A 17,381-nucleotide genomic window follows, 5' to 3' on the forward strand; every position below is an offset into this window, starting at 1 on the left:
CAGGAACAATGGCTGTTTTTAATCTCTCCATTCTGACCCAAAGGGGCTTCACAGGAGCATTGTCAAGCAAAATTTGACACCAAGCCACATAAGTAGATATTAGAACAGGTGAGGTAGGTTTTAAGGAGTGTCTTAAAGGCAGAAAGTGAGGCGGAGTGGTTTAGGGAGGGAATTCCAGAGCTTGGGGCCATGGCTGCCAATGGCGGAGTGATGAAAATTGGGATGTGCAAGAGGCCAGAATTGAAGGAGCGCAGAGATCTTGGAAGGTTAGAGATAGGAAGGAGCAAGGCCACGCATGGATTTGAAAGCAAGGATGAGAATTTTTAAATCGAGGCATTGCCAGTGTATATTTCAGTCACCTGGAAAGGTGGTCAGCTGTCGCTTGCGTAAGAAATTACTGTTCTTGCTCTTGTGAAGTGTTTTTTTAACCCTAAATCATGCAAGATTTTCAATGGGTCTTACTAGTTTGCTTGTTTAACCCTTTGAGAACTGGCCCTGGATGCCTGCTTTTGGGCTTGCTTGCTTCTGTAAAAACATTTGTGGAGTAAGCTGTTTAGTAGTTTGTTTAACTTGTTACATCTTGTGAAGTGAGGCACGGTGGAATTCCTACACCATTAGCAACAAAAAGGTTCACTGCTCATCCAACAAGAGTGTATCTAGTCCTGTGCTGCTAGGTGCTCACCACTTCACAGCTGCTGATGTGAGTTGGCAGGCCTGCTGTATAGCTCATGATATGCTCTTATACACTCTGCACTTGCAGTTCATGGGGAGCAAGGACTTGCCCTTACCAGTGAGCTTGTGATCTAAGTCATGCAATGCCATATCACTTCACCCATCCATGAGCAACCGGAAATAATTGGCACTGAGGGCTGATTCTGCACATTACTATTTTTTTATTTAACCAAACCATTTTTTTATAAATACATTAATTTCCAATCTAAGTCTTGATAGCTGCTTTTAACCAGTCTATTTTTCTTTAATTGTTGTAATGTATACAGCAAGTTTTCCTTTGACTATGTGGATTTGTATGGTTTTGGTGTAAGACCTGCTTATAATGTAGCTGGGAATCTGTGTATTTAAGATATACAGGCTGGCCCCTGTGAGCTGGCCATCAACAGAACTTGGTAGCTACGGAAGTTTGAATCTTGTGACCCAGTTATTTCTATCAGGATCCACTGCCTGTGGATTGAGAAATAGGTCTTGGAATCTTACCTGTTTTATAACTGAGACAGATGACCCCTGAATTCATGTCTGGGTAGATGTGCGTTCATACCCATCTTTCAAAAAGAAAGAAATGTGTTTACAGGAAACAAATGTACAATTTCAGGACAGAGGCGTCTGCTTGTTTGGGATTTCAAACTGCGCTGAGCTTGACCATAACTGAAAACTGTTGTGGTTAGCTGTCTTCATCCCCTAAACTCAGCATAGTGGAATTAGTGGATGCTGATCACCTAATAGGTGATGAGATGGATTAATTACTTTGGAGGAAGTGCTAAGCTTTTCTTGTGGAGCAGACTCTACAAATATTGACTCAGTTCTCTTCTCCCACCCCCCCCCCCCCCAAAATCACCACCACCATCCCAGTTTAAATTTAAAAAACACATGCAAATTGACTTAAGATGTATTCTCAATCCATGGACATTGAATCCTGACAGAAATTACAGGGTTGCAAGATTCAAACTTCGGTAGTTTGTGTTTTGATGGCCAACATACAGGAATCAGCCTGTATACTTTTAGTTTAGGTATGCAGATTCCCAATCCTATTATAAGCAGGTCCTGATCACCCCCTCTTCAAACATTGGCAGCCCTATTTCCAGAAGAGGCAGTGTCAGCTATTCAAAGGAAAGATGCTTGTCATTGCAGATGTTTGTAAAACACCAGAAGTAATGTTCTGTTAAGTCAACAAATACAGAAAATATGTAGAATATCGAATTCAAGACTCTGCTCATGATGCATGTTAGTCCACCCCAGGCAGATACCTTCATGGACCCTTGTTTAAAAGTTTGTGATACAAGGTAGCAGAGATATATCCTTGTGTGTTGGTGGCTTTGGTGCACTACATACTGTGAGCGGCCTGAGCAGGGAGCATGCAGCTGCTCACACTGCAGTTGGTGCGGAGGTGTTTATGGTACTCTGCGTTTAGATTTGTGCATGGATTGCAGATTTGGCTGTTTTGCTTTCTCTTGATTGAATGGAACTGACAGGAGAGATGACTTCGTTCAGAAAAAAATAATGGCAGCACAAGGCAGTGTGTGCATTTTGAGAACACTGGGTATATTTTGCTGGTATAAAGAAAATCAGCAAGACAATCTCTTGATACGCTTGGGTAGTATGAGTGCCATGCGGCATTTAGGGGGGCAAGCTCGAAAGAAATTCACTGCACAGACCCAAAAGTGCAATATTGCTGGGTTATTAACTTGTGTACTGAATCCATCTATGAAATTATATGGAACACACTTTTTAAAAAAAAGAATCACTTGTACTGATTGAGATGTTTAAAATGGTCAGCTTGGCTCAGTTGCTCGCACACTTGCATCAGAAGGATGTTGCTTCTAACCTCACACCAGAATGTGAACACATAATCTAGGCCAAATGCTGAGTAATGGGAGATGCCATTCTTTGCATAAGATGTTAAATCATTCTACTGCCTGTTCTACTGATTCAAGTGGATGTTAACCATCCTATGGCACTCTTTACAGAAGAACAGGGAGTTCTCCTGATGTCCTGACCAACATATCTTCCTCCTGCAACTCTACCAAATAAAAGATTAACTGGTTATTTGTCTCACTGTTGATGGGATCCTGGTGTATGCAAAATGGCTGTCAAGTTTGCCTACATAAGTTACTGTTCAAAACAATCAGTTGTATATAGAATGATACAGCACACAAGGAGGCCATTCAGCCCATCGTGCCTGTGCCAGCTCTTTGAAGGAGCTATCCAATTAGTCTCATCCCCTGCTCTTTCTCCATAGCCCTGTACATGCTTCAAGTATTTATCCAATTCCCTTAAAGTTATATACTTTTTTGATACTTTTGATGCCAGATGTTTTTCTTTTCCTTTCGGCTTCCATTCTTTGCAGAAGTGGCTACTTCCAGGTGCTTCACTGGTACTCTTGGTTCATTATAATATTTGGAGAATTATCTCAATTTAACAAATGGGGGGGGGGGGGAATCCTTTAAAGAAGGAAAAAAAAATTCCCCATATGTCAATGTGGTATCCTGGGGTGAATAGCAGATGGGTGACCTGCTGTGACACTGGCCGTTTACAATGCATGCATGTCGCTGGGGGGTGACTTTCTTTTCCTGGCCTGGTCCTGGGACGTTGCAGGCAGGAGCTGCTTTCCTAATGGCTGCGGCACTTTTGGTGGGACACCGTTGGCGGTGAAACACTTACGAGAATTTGTCTTACGTGCTGGTTTAGCTGTTTTGAGTGTGTTGGACCGAATCGGCAATGTCATAGCCTGAGATCAAGGGAAACAAAATAAAACACTACAATCTATGTAGCGAGGTTTAGATCAGGGGCTGCACCAGCAGACCTCAATACTGCAATTTTAGCGCAAGTAACTTTGGAATAAAGTAAAATAGATAGTATGACTCAGTGCTATCACTAGAGGGTGCTGTTGATTTAAATGTCAGCTGAAGGTAACTGCAAGATTTCCTCATTTTCCTGAATTGTTCTGCAGAGCTCCATTGTACAGTTATACCTCCTTTAAAGATGGTAAGTGCCGGAAATAGTACTGTCAAATATGACCCTACCATTTTTCCACTTCCAGTGGCACAGGCACGATGGGCCGAATGGCCGCCTTCTGTGCTGTATGATTCTATGTGGATGGTTGAAGGATTTGTCTGTCTAGCCCAGAATATGTCCATTTAATACAACTCACTGGTATTTATGCTCCTGCTCACTCTGCAAACAGTCCACCCACAGATTAATGTCTGGAATTGGGATGTACTCCAGAGGTAACCTTAGCTGATATGCGGGTGTAACAGGTCAGCTTAAATATCCCTCAGTGTGTTCAATGATGCAAGAACAGCTCGAGAGTGTTTTTCTCACCAGTTGTCTCCTTTATTTCTTCCCTCTTAAGGCACTGGCTAATATTTCACTCAAGTTGCCATTCTTTGTGTGAGCCTGGATGACCTGTTGGCATGGCTGTTTCACCGTAGAGGACCATGTATTTGAACTCGATCCTGTCCTCCTTGCCTGTTGTCCACAGGCATGCATTTTCCAGCAGGGGTCACTGGAGAGCATTTGGAAATGGGAATCCTGGCTGACTTGTGCTGAGGCTAATTGTAGTTCCTTGGGCTGAAATTGGGTAACTGCACAGACTAAGGAGCAAACTGTGGTCTGTGTGGTTTAATACCTCATCTGTGTGGAGGCACACTGAGCCACTGGAGGGAGTTGCAGCAAGTTTGTTGAAGCTGTTTTCTTAGAGATACAGCAGCTAGCACTTGTGCCTGGTGGTGGTGGCGGGGGATGAAAATCAGCCAGGGTTTTCACTCATTACTATCCAGCAAATGTTCTGTATGTCAACACTGGGCAAGGATAGGATCAAGCTTAGATCACTGGCCAAACAGCCTGCTGAAACTTGGGTGAATAATTGCTATTTGAGCCCCAGCAAGTAGGTGCAGGACTCTAGGGGAAGGGCAGTGGTAATTTAAGCAGCTTTTCCTTTGTTGGAGAGAGGGGGCAGCTGCTGGGGCCAGATAGATGTAGGTAGAGGGTATTGATTGTAGATTGAATGAGTGTCTGTGACCTGGTAGTGGATGGACTTGTGTGTGCACACAATAAAGATTTGGAGCTTCACTGATAACTTTTTAATCAATTAAAGGTTTTAATCAAGAAAATTAAAGCCATTCGTCAAGATTTTGAGTTAGGAAGTGAATGCAGGCTGTGATCTATTTCGTTGGCTGGACAACTGACATGGTTGGGTTCAGTGTGGTCGTATCTTGGCAGCCTTTTAAGGAGGAATGTTAGGAGGTGGAGGAGGCAATACTTTGCATTTTATATAGCACCTTGTACATGGAAAGCATCTCAAAATACATTGCGTTTTTAAATGCAGTGACATGTTGGCAGATGCTGTAGCCATTCTGTCCATAGCAAGACTCCACAAACATTAAATGAATGACCGTTTCATTTTTTGATGGTGATGGTTGAGGGAAGAATGTTGGCCAGGAAGAACTCCCCGCTCCTCTTCGTGCCATGGAATTTTTAACATCTGCAGACATGCCTTGGTTTAACAACTCATCTGAAGAGTGGCTGCTCTGACAGTGTGGCACACTGCCAGTTCTGTGCTGGAATGCCAGCTTTGGTTATGAGATGAAGTTCGGGAATGCATCTTGAAACCACAACCATCTTACTTCATCAAGAGGCTACCAACTGAGCCAAGCTGATCTGTTAAAAGCAATATTTCACCCCCCTTCCTCAAATGCTACATATTTTGCAAAGTTAAAACTGAGGTGGTGACAATATTTATTTCCTTTCCTAGCCAACGGTATTAGTGATGAAGCCCTTCAGTAGGTTTTCTGTGGGAGTCATGATCAATTAAATTCCTCAAGCGAATCAGATCAAACAATTGCTAGGGCAGCAGGAAGGAGTAGTCATCAGACCTCTGGTCACTTCCAGCCTTGAGATTTTCTATATTTCCATATTGGAGTCCGGGCTGCTCCTGGATGCTGACTGGCAAGTCGGACAGCAAAGTTCAGCAGTGGCAAGTACTGAACTTTTGTCATTGCTGCCTTCCAAGAGGTGCTGGTCACTGACCTAAGCAGAGTGGTTGTCTGCTTTATATATGGAGACACTCCACTGGGTAGGAAAGCTGGTTTTACAAGAATACACCACATATTGGCTAGCTGTTACTTTACTTGTTTCAGAATACCTAAGTTAGGGAGTACTTTATTCATGGCGGTGATACTATCTTTGCCCTATCTGTGGATAGCTGGTAAGTGCTCCACCTTGGGTAGATCTGATCCATTCTCACCCACTAAGCTCCTGTGTTCAATCTTTGGCCTGTGCGTTGTTATCTGATCTTAAGTAGGGTGGTCCGGACATTACAGTTGGCCTGGAATGTAGTCTGCCATCGCTCACTGCCGAGGCTCACTTGTAAAGGTGTTCTTGGATGAAGTAATGAAGTGGGGAACTATATTCCAGCACAAATCAGTGCCATAAGATGAGTAAAAAGCTCCCAGAATGCTGTATAACTTTATGGTACTTTTCTGTAATCCAGTGTTCAATAATTCTCGTCAATTGTGTTCTATTCATTTCCAGCAATAACAGGCACTGCTGTTGAGTAGGGCTAGGATGTGAGATTGTTAATTGTGGTTTTCTTTCTTGTTATCAATCATGTCTCGGCCCACAAGTTGTGAAATGGCAGCTGAGGGCAGTGGGTGTAAATGTGTAAATATTTAATCAGGCTGTTTTAATTTCCCCCTGCAATTTCACTTCAGAACTGTAAAATAATACCCTTGATGTACTTTCTGTGAAAGCAAGTGCAGCAGGATTCTGCACTTAATACTGTTGAGACTGGCTGTTGCAAAGTTATAGCATTGTTTTTGGACTATATAACCACCATTTTGCACCATAATGACTTGTGTAGCCGATCCATCAAAAGTAGTGAGTGCTATGTTATCATTCTTAAAAGGGGAGCTGGGTGAGTGTCTGGTTACAAAGCAACTGAAGGTTTATAGAGATGAGTAGCGACCTGCCAAATACTCCACTGGACAGTGTGGTTAATAACTTGGCTGTAATGTGAAACTGATACTACCTCCCTCTGGAAATTAAGTTGGTGTCAGTAGCTTTGAGTAAAGCAGGGGATAAATCAATCAGGGTATCTGTTCCTAATTGCCTTTCATTGATCTGTGGTGGAACATGGCCATGTGGATGTCTGGAGTACAAGATTGGGTTTGCCTGTGTGTGCTTCTGCCTCTTCGGTAAATAGTGTGCTGATACTCATTGTCTATATTCACACATTAAGAATGGCCACTTGGAAGACATACCAGAGGGTTGCTGGCACCTGTGGAGCTGCAATGAAGTTACCAGGAGAGGCAAAGAAAAAACCCTAGGCCAATTCAGGGAGAAAACAATCTAAGAAATTCCTTTCCAATCCCTGAAGTCAATCAAGCAATACCTAGGAGACCACACTTTCCTTTTGTGCGCTGTGATGTCTGCCACAGTTAGAATCTCGTCCGGCTTCCTTTTTGAACACTTCAAGAATCCACGCTCACTACATGAACCAGCAACTTGTTTCAGAGGTTGACCTCTGAACAGAAAAACCACCTGATATTTAACCTAGTTCTATGCTTGCATAACTTACATGTCCCCGGTCCTCCCTAACTTGCCTAAATAAAATAGCCTATCTGATAGATCTAATCGTTTCGTTATTTTAAAGACCTCAATCAAACCTCAAGTCTGTGCTTTGTTAGAGTAAAAAGACCCAGCGCTGTCATCCAATCATGGCAACTAAGGGCCTTTAAACTGGATATCAATCTTTTGGCCCATCTCTTGACCTTTTCCAGGGCCTTTATTACCTCCCATGTGAGGGGACCAAATCTGGATACAGTATTTTAGATGAGACCTAATCAAGATCTTACACAAGGACAGTTCAATGTCTTTTGTTTTGGATTGTCCTAGCAATGCATCCTAATACTCTATTTGCTTTTGCTTTAGCCTCGGGGCACTATATGAGCCTTAAGTGATTTATGTACTATAAACCTAGGTTTTTCTCCCTCAACAGTCTAAGTTGTGGAATACTGTACAATTTACACATGTTTGACATTATCCCTAGCCACATGCATAACACTACATTTATCTATATTAAATGATATCTGCCAGACTCTGGACCCTTTTCCCCCATTGCATCTAGATCTACTTGAAATCTATTTTTCTTTTTTTTGTATAATGTGCAAAATTGCTGATAGTTCCCCCAACACCTCCATCCAGTTCATTAATAAAGATTGTGAAGAACAGTGGCCCTAATACTGATGTCTGTGGGCCTCCACTAGTAACAGCGCAGAACCATGACCGTCGATAGCAACTGTCTGCCTATGAGAATGCAGCTAATTCCTTATCCAGCCCAAGATCTGCTCACCAGGGCTCTATCTTTATTAAGTAGTGTATTGTGTAGCGCCTTGTCAAAGCTTTTTCAAAATCCAGGTATATGATGTCAAACTTCCTTGAAAAATTCAATCAGGTTGGCAAGAGATAACCACCTTTTTCCAAAAGGCATGTTGAGTGTTGCTGATGTGCCCTTCTGTCAAGGTGGCCCTATAGTGCTCCTGATGCCCTCCAGTAACTTGCCTATAATCAAAGTTAAGTTAATGGGCTTATAATTTCTTGGTTCTGACTTGTGATGCCAGTATTCAAAGAGGGTAACGTGTTCCTGTGTTTGGTTGTCATACTGATCCAACATTGTGTCTTGTTAAATGCTTTTCAAAAACCCTAATCTGAACACAATGGCTGTTGGCAGCACTGAAGAGATGCTATCTCTATCTCCTTTCTACCTGGCTGCTGCAGCTTTCTGCTTGCTTGAGCAGCAGTATTTATCTTTTGCTGACATGAACCTGTCCGAACGTTTGGTCAGAGCATGCCCCGCAAGGCACCATAAACCTATATTTAGGTTTACTCTGCTGTCCTCTCTTCAGTTAATAAAATGTCACATTTCTGTGGAATTCTATAAATAAAGCAGTTTGCCCCCCACACCCCAAGAATTCTAGCTGATTTAATGCACAGCCCCAGCAGTTTCCTTGTAAAATGTACATTGCAGTTTCTTGCACCAAACTGCAGTCTGCACCACTTCAAATGTGTACTGTATGCCCCTGCACAGTTTTAAGCAGTGTGACTTCCTGGTTGGCGACTTGGAGAGAAGTGAGCTGAAAGCTGTGACTTCAGTAGCCTAGGTCCCATGCTCTGGAATACCCTTTCTTAATTCTGTCTGCTTGTCACCTCCCTCATCTCCTATCACGCTCCTTTAAACCCATTCTGTCATCTTTTCTTTAGCTCTTCCCATTTTTCCTTGTGCCTTTAGGATGTTTTATGTTAAAGGCACTATATAAATATGAAATGTAGTTTCTCAATCAACTGATCAGGAAAAGTCAGTGTTACCATTGGATTTATTTAGCTGCTTGTTGCAAATACTCCATGGGGGGAGGAGGGGAGAAATATCAGAATACTTGAATGTTGTGTGCTTCTATCCTTGTGATCTTTCTCTTACTGCCACTACTGATAGACCTGTAACCACCAGTTTTTCACCCTAGTATGATACAGCTCAAAAAGCTCTCCAGGCACAGTCCAAGTTTTGGAAGGACAAAGTTTGTAATTGTATTGCTCAGTGTTTCTCACAGTTGTGCTTCAGAGATCCTGGTGAATGCACTGCATAGTATTGACATTACCCATGGAGCAGGCTTCATGCAGATACACTCAAGCAAGCAAAGCAAAAGCCAAGCTGCTTAAAGGGCCGGTATCTATGCCCTCTGGACAGCAGCGACTGTTTTAATAAACTGTCAGTAACATGTTCCAGCACTCATCTGGTCCCCACGTGTTCTGTCTTTTTTTCTGTAGAGCCCCCTCCCCTGCATACTGGCAGCTTACATATACCATTTTGCCTTTCAAGTTCCTGGTCTCTATACTGAATTCCAGCCATTTCCAGCTTGAATGATTCAGAGGAAGGAGTTGTTCATCCCAACCAAACAACATCCTCCTGGCTTAATTAACACACTGCTGACACCTTCTGGAAGTCAGAAGTACCGAAGGCAGATGGTTATTTATGAGCTATCCTCAGCTGCCTTTACATTTATAGAGAGCATATTTATGTTCATACAGCTGATTTCTGCATCTCTGTATACAACAACAATACCACAGAAATTGTTACACATGCAGATATGGTCATTGCATGTAATGCTACTGTCAAGTCTTTTCATAGGAATATTTCAAGGAGCACCATGTTTTACTTGAGTTTGAAACCTATGCATTTTCAGTTGTTGGGTATTTTTTATTCGGTTGATTGCACGCTCACTTCTGTTGACGGCGACTGAAGACTAATTTCAAGAGCATCCCATGGCAGTGTGTACCGGTGCTAATCTAATGCTGTCAGTGGGAGTTAGTGCAGAACCAATTGCATAAAATACTTGTTTTTTTGAATTACTTCAAGTATACAGGGTGTTGTGTGCAGTAGGTTAGAACGAGCTAAAAGAGTATGAAGAGTGATTGCAGAGGTAATGCAAGTGGTAGGGCAGTTTCAGGGCACAATGCAGTCGAGGAGTTGTCCTTTTATTTAGACCAACATTTTCTCACCAACTTAATTAGCATATATAAATTTAACACTACTTGAATGCCATCTACTAAACACCCATCCGTCATTGTTTGGACGCAGAATGCACTGTTATGTATATTAAAACACTGATTCTGGAAAGATGATTTCACAAATTTGTTAGACCCTATTTGCAGTCTTTTTTTTGATCCAGTGACTTCAATTAGTCTATTCCTCAGCCTTTTCTTTAAAGTGAAAAATCAGAACCTACTTCATCAGTTAGATTTTTTTTGTTCCCTTGGACGTTTTTAGGCTTTTAAAGCAGGATTTTGGTGGGAAAATACTTAAATGCAAATAAGTCCCAAGTTTATATATAGGGGCATTGAATGCAACAGCAAGGGGAGGTAATGAACCTATACAAGGCATTGGTAAGGTTGCATGCAGTTTGAGTATTGTCTGTGGTTTTGGGTACCCCATTATAGAGAGAATATTAGAACCAGGTCAGAAATGGGGCTGTTTGCGCAATGATCAACTCCATTCGCAATTCCTCAGATAATGAAGCAGGTCATGCCTGCATGCAGTACGACCGGGACAACATCCAGCCTTGGGCTGATTAATAGCAAGTAACATTCATGCCACACAAGTCAGGCAATGATCCTCCCCAACAAAGAGCATTTCCCCATGATATTCAATGGCACTACCATTGCCGAATTCCCCCATCAACATCTTGGGGGTCACCATTGACCAGAACCTAAACTGAACCAGCCACATAAATGTCGTGGTTATAGTGCAGGTCAGAGGCTGGGTATTCTGCAGCGAGTGGCTCAGCCCCATAACTCCCCAAAGCCACACCATGTACAAGGCACAAGTCAGGCGCGTAATGGAATACTCTCCACTTGTCTGGATGGGCGTAGCTGCAAAATCATTCAAGCAGCTTGACACCGTCCAGGACAAAGCAGTCCACTTGATCGGCATCCCATCCACTCTGTCCACCGTTGGCGTACCGTGGCTGCAGTGTGTGCTATCTACAGGATGCATTGCAGCAACTCACCAAGGCTTTTTCGACAGCACCTCCCAAACCCACAACCTCTACCACCTAGAAAATGAGGGCAGCAGGTGCACGGTAACACCAACAAATTCCCATCCCAAGTCTCATACCATCCCGACTTGAACACGTGTTGGCCATTCCTTCAGTGTCACTGGGTCAAAATCCTGGAACTCCCTACCTAACAGCACTTTCACCACACAGACTGCAACGGTTCAAGAAGGCTCACCACCAACGCCAATTAGGCTAGGGCAATAAATGCCGGCCTTGCTTGGACACCCTTGGCCTGAATACATTTTTTAAAAAAATCATGGAAAGGATGTAACACAGATTTAATAGGCTGATGGTAGGGAGGAAAGATCACAGCTGAGAAAGCAAGTTTGAAAGGGAGCCTGGATAATTCTGTCTGGATTCTAGAACATTTTTTTTACTCCTGGAGTTATGATCTGGAATGCCTGAGGGTGGTGGAAGGAGATTTAATAACTTTTGAAAGGGAATTGAATAAATACTTGAAAAAGAAAATATTGCGGTGCTACGGGGAAAGAGCAGGGGCGTGGGACTAATTGGATAGCTGTTTCAAAGAGCCGGTACAGGTACGATGTGTTGAATGGCCACCTTTGGTGCTGTATGATTCTATGATGTGGCAAATTGAATCTCAAGTTCTGGTTAAGCATGTCCATCATGTTTGTATACTGTTCTCCTCCATAAACTGCTAGAATGGGATCCAGAAGCACTCACTCCTGTGATTGCGATTATGAGCTTTCCGGACAGCTGGCACTTGTTTGGGTTTCTAACTTTCTTCTGTTCAGTTGGCGTGAGCTTAATCTGTTGGTAGCCTGCATGGTGTAAGTTGTGTTGATCCAGTTTTCTAGTTTAAGCAAAAGCACTGCAGACAGCTGCTAAACTAGGGCAGGCAGTAGAATCTGAAGCAGCAATGTGACTCCAGAAGGACCTAGACAACTCTTGGGTAAAACTATGGTAGATGAAATTCAATACAGATAAGTGCACTGTTTAACACATTGGAAGGAGAAAAAAATGGGGCACATACTTAAGGAAATGGTTTTGAACTAGCTTGAAGAGCCTGAGCGAGATTGGGGAGTGATGGTGCCTGATAGTTAGATTCAACAATGTTCAGTCATTCAAGAATAGAATGCTGAACTATATTGGCAAATCAGAGTATGTCTGAGGTAGTCAGGCTGAAGCTGTTTAGTATACTTTGAAAGCTGAGGCCAGTTTTAACACTAAGGCACAAAGGAAATAAGCCCGAGAAGCAGTGTAGAGTAGGACCATGAGGCTGATCCCTAGTGAGGCTTGAGGAAAGGTTAGAACCGGCGGGGAGCGGACCTGGGAGGAGCACCAGAGCGTTGCCAAGTTTAAAAGTGGAGAGGCCCACGCGGAGGCCCACGCGGAGACCCAGAGGTGACATCACCAGTGAAAAAGTGATGCGGCGCAGGGGAGGCAGCTGATTGGTAAGTAGGTTCAGGTGAGTATTTCTACTATTCTACAGTGCAGCAACTAAAGTAAAAAGAAAAGTAAGTTCTGCAGGTCTTATAGCAAGTAGTGCCTTTTAGTGAATCAAGGTTAACACTCTCTAAATTAAGAGTAATTTTAAGGAGTAAACTCCTTAAAGGGAGTTTCTAAGGGGAATCTAAGGCGTATCATGGCAGCAGAGCTCACACCCGTGATATGCTCCTCCTGCGCATTGTGGGAAGCCATGGACACTACTGGTGTCCCTGGTGACCATGCGTGCAGGAAGTGTGTCCAACTAGAGCTACTAGCTAACTGCATTTCGGAGCTGGAGCTGCGGGTGGATTCACTGTGGAGCATCTGCGATGCTGAGATCGTGGATAGCACGTTCAGTGAGGTGGTCACACCGCAGTTAAAGATTACGCAGGCAGAAAGGAAATGGGTGACCGCCAGGCAGAGTAAAAGGACTAGGCAGGTACAGCAAGAGTCCCCTGGGGCCATCTCCCTCTCTGATATACCGCTTTGGATATTGGGGGAGATGGATTATCAGGGGAATGCAGCAAGAGCCAAGACCGTGGCACCACGAGTGACTCAGCTGTACAGGAGGGGAGGAAAAAGAATGGGAGAGTAATAGTGATAGGGGATTCCATCGTAAGGGGAACAGATGGGCGTTTCTGCTGCCGCAGACGTGACTCCAGGATGGTATGTTGCCTCCCTGGTGCTAGGGTCAAGGACGTCACGGAGCAGCTACAGGACATTCTGAAGGGGGAGGGTGAACAGCGAGAGGTCGTGGTCCATAGCGGTACCAACGACATTGGTTTAAAAAAAGGGATGAGGTCCTGCAAGCAGAATATTGGGAGTTAAGAAATAAATTAAAAAGCAGGACCTCTAAGGTAGTAATCTCAGGATTACTCCCAGTGCCACCTGCTAGCGAGAGCAGAAATAGGAGAATAGGAGATGAGTGCGTGGCTGGAGAGATGGTGTAGGAGGGATGGGTTTAATTTCCTGAGGCATTGGGACCGATTCTGGGAAGGCGGGACCTGTACAAGCTGGACAGGTTGCACCCAAGCAGAACCAGGACCAATATCATCGTGGAGGCATTTGCTAATTCTGTTGGGGAGGGTTTAAACTAGTATGGCAGGGGGATGGGAACCAAAGGGCAGGTACAGATAGGACAAATTCAGACCAGGAAACGGGAAGTAGAAAAGCAGTTAGTGACTTAGTTAGCGACTCAAAGGCAAAAGAAGCAAAAGTTAAATAGTGTTCAGCACAGGAATTTGATGGAGTTAAAGGGTATATACTTCAATGCAAGGAATATTACAAACAAAGCAGATGAGCTAAGGGCACAGATAGACACATGGCAGCATGATATCATTGCAATAACGGAAACCTGGCTTAAAGAGGGGGATAATTGGCAGCTCAATATCCCTGGATATAGTGTTTTCAGGCAGGATGGAGTGGGTGATTTAAAAAGGAGGGGGGGTAGCATTATTAGTTAAAGAATCAATTACAGTTGTGAGAAGGGATGATATGCTAAATGGATCATCAATCGAGGCCATATGGGTTGAGCTAAGAAATAAAAAAAGGGGCAGTCACACTACTGGGAGTGTACTATAGACCCCTGAATAGTGAAAGGGAGATTGAAGAACAAATATGTAGGCAAATTTCTGAATGCAAAAATAAGAGGGCAATAATAGGGGACTTCAACTACCCTAACATCAGTTGGGATTCAAACAGTGTGAGGGGCAGAGGGTGCAAAATTCTTGAACGGTGTCCAGAGAACTTTTTTAGCCAGTACGTGACAAGCCCAACGAGAGGGGATGCAATTCTGGATTTAGTCCTGGGAGATGAAGATGGGCTAGTGGGTGACCATATTGGGGATAGTGACCACAATTCAGTTAGTTTTAGCATTATTATGGAAAAGAGCAGAGTTAAATCAGGAGTAAATGTTTCAAATTGGGGGAAGGCAAATTTTACAGAACTAAGAGGTGATTTGGCAGAAGTGGACTGGACACAACTACTTGAGAAATCAGTGGCAAGCCAGTGGGAGGCACTAAAAAGTGAAATTCTATGGGTACAATGCAGACACGTCCCGTCAAAGAAAAAGGGTGGCACTGCCAAATTTAGAGCCCCCTGGTTGTCTAGAAGTATACGGGGCAAGATAAAGCAGAAAAAGAAAGCTTATGACTGTCACAGAAAACTAAATACTGCAGAAAGCTTAGAGGAGTATAGAAAGTACAGGGATGACGTAAATAAGGAAAGCAAAGAGAGGGCATGAAAAAATATTAGCTGGTAAGATTAAAGAAAACCCAAAGATGTTTTATCAGTACATTAAGAACAAGAGGATAGCTAAGGAAAAGGTGGGACCTACCAGGGACGATAAGGGTAACTTGTGTATAGAATCAGAGGATGTGGGTAGGGTTTTAAATTAATATTTTGTCTCCGTATTCACAGAGGAAAGGGATTGATCCAGATGTAGTAGTTAGAGGAGGTGTGTGATATGGATAAGGTAAACATAACGAGAGGAAGTACTAGAGGGACTGGAATCCTTGAAGGCTGATGAGTCACCAGGGCCGGATGGATTGTTTCCTAGGCTATTGAAGGAAGCCAGGGAGGAAATAGCAGATGCTCTGAGGATCATTTTCCAATCCTCAGTAGATACAGGGGAGGTACCGGAGGACTGGAAGATTGCAAACGTTAGTAACATTGTTTAAAGTAACGAGGGAAAGGCCGAATGATATAGGCTGGTCAGTCTTACCTCTGTGGTGGGCAAACTATTAGAATCAATACTGAGAGATAGGATAAACTGTCACTTGGAAAGGCATGGTTTAATCAGGGATAGTCAGCATGGATTTGTTCAGGGAAGGTCATGCTGTACAAATCTGATTAATTCTTTGAGGAAGTGACGAGGAGGATTGATGAGGGTAGTGCAGTGGATGTTGTCTACATGGATTTTAGTAAGGCATTTGACAAGGTCCCACGTGGCAAACTGGTCAGAAAGGTAAAAGCCCATGGGATACAGGGAAATGTGGTGAATTGGATCCAAAATTGGCTCAGTAACATGAAACAAAGGGTAAAAGTCGATGGATGTCTTTGCGAATGGAAATCCGTTTCCAGTGGTGTGCCACAGGGCTCAGCGTTGGGTCCCTTGCTGTTTGTGGTATATATTAATGATTTGGACTTGAATGTCGGGGGCATGATTGGCAAATTTGCAGACGACACAAAAATTGGCTGAGTAGTTGACAGTGAAGAGGATAGCTGTAGACTCCAAGAAGATATCAATGGGTTGGTGGAGTGGATGGAAAAGTGGCAAATGGAGTTCAACCCGGAGAAGTGTGAGGTAATTCACTTAGGGAAGGCAAACAGTAAAAGGGAATACGCAGTAAACGGGAATATATTGAGGGGTAGAGGAAATGAGACCTTGGAGTGCATGTGCACAGGTTCCTGAAGGTGGCAGTACAGGTAGATAAGGTTGTGAAGAAGGCATACGGAATGCTCTCCGTTATTAGCCGAGGTATAGAATACAAAAGCAGGGATGTAATGATGGAACTGTATAAAAAGCTGGTAAGGCCACAGCTGGAGTATTGTGCACAGTTCTGGTCACCACATTACAGGAAGGAAGTAATTGCTCTGGAGAGAGTGCAGAGAAGAATGTTGCCAGGGCATGAAAATTGCAGCTACGAGGAGAGATTGGATCGGCCGGCGTTGTTTTCATTGGAGCAGAGGAGGCTGAGGGGTGACTTGATTGAAGTGTATAAAATTATGAGGGGCGCAGAGAGTAGACAGAAAGTACCTGTTACCCCTAGTGGAGAGTTCAAGAACTCGAGGACATAGATTTAATCTGATTGGCGGAAGGATTAGAGGGGACATGAGGAAAAACCTTTTTACCCAGAGGGTGGTGGGTGAATGGGATTCGCTGCCTGAATTGGTGGTAGAGGCAGGGACCCTGAACTCTTTTTTTAAAAAAAAAAGTACCTGGACCTCCACCTAAAGTGCTGTAAGCTGCAGGGCTATGGACTGGATGCTGGAAGGTGGGATTAGAATGGGCACCTGGTTCTTCGAGCCGGTGCGGACATGATGGGCCGAATGGCCCCCTTCTGTGCTGTATCTTTTCTATGGTTCTATGGTAAAAACTTGGACTTCCAGCTTTGAAAGGTGATGAATGAAAGACCTTTAAAGTAGGATGTAAGATACTAAATGCAATAGCAAAGTTAATCTTAGGCATGATTTCAGATCAAATCATGACTTCGGAGGGGGTATAGTAGAAGATGGTAAAAAGCAAGTTGTGGGCTGATAGGAAGCACTTTACACAAAATTTAATACCTGGAATGGTCTTCTAGTTAGGCTAGTGGAAGTAAAAACACTTAGCAGTTGTCATTGGAGAAGAGAAGTTGGGGGGTCTCTGCTTTCAATGGAAGGAAGAACTACGTGTACTTGTCTTTGTAAAACTCCATTTAAAGGGCCATAGTGGGTTATGTCTTTAAGGTGCCCCTTGTTAACTACTGGGATTTTCAGATAGCCCGCTGTGATTACTGAGATCGTGGTTCATGTGGAGCAGTGGGGTGTTATCTTCCTTGCTTCTCCATTGATGTAATCATGAGAATTACAAGTGAAAATCTCGCACTTTGC

At 43.5% G+C, this 17,381-nt stretch overlaps 1 protein-coding gene across 1 annotated transcript in view; it reads left to right on the forward strand.

Moving 5' to 3' along the window:
• snd1 (staphylococcal nuclease and tudor domain containing 1) overlaps positions 1 to 17,381 on the forward strand; it is an 813,248-nt gene that overhangs the window by 39,167 nt on the left and 756,700 nt on the right. The gene's annotated exons all lie outside the window — the stretch shown is intronic.

Source organism: Heptranchias perlo, chromosome 24 (genome assembly GCF_035084215.1).
Source record: "Heptranchias perlo isolate sHepPer1 chromosome 24, sHepPer1.hap1, whole genome shotgun sequence".
Lineage (NCBI taxonomy): Eukaryota > Metazoa > Chordata > Chondrichthyes > Hexanchiformes > Hexanchidae > Heptranchias > Heptranchias perlo.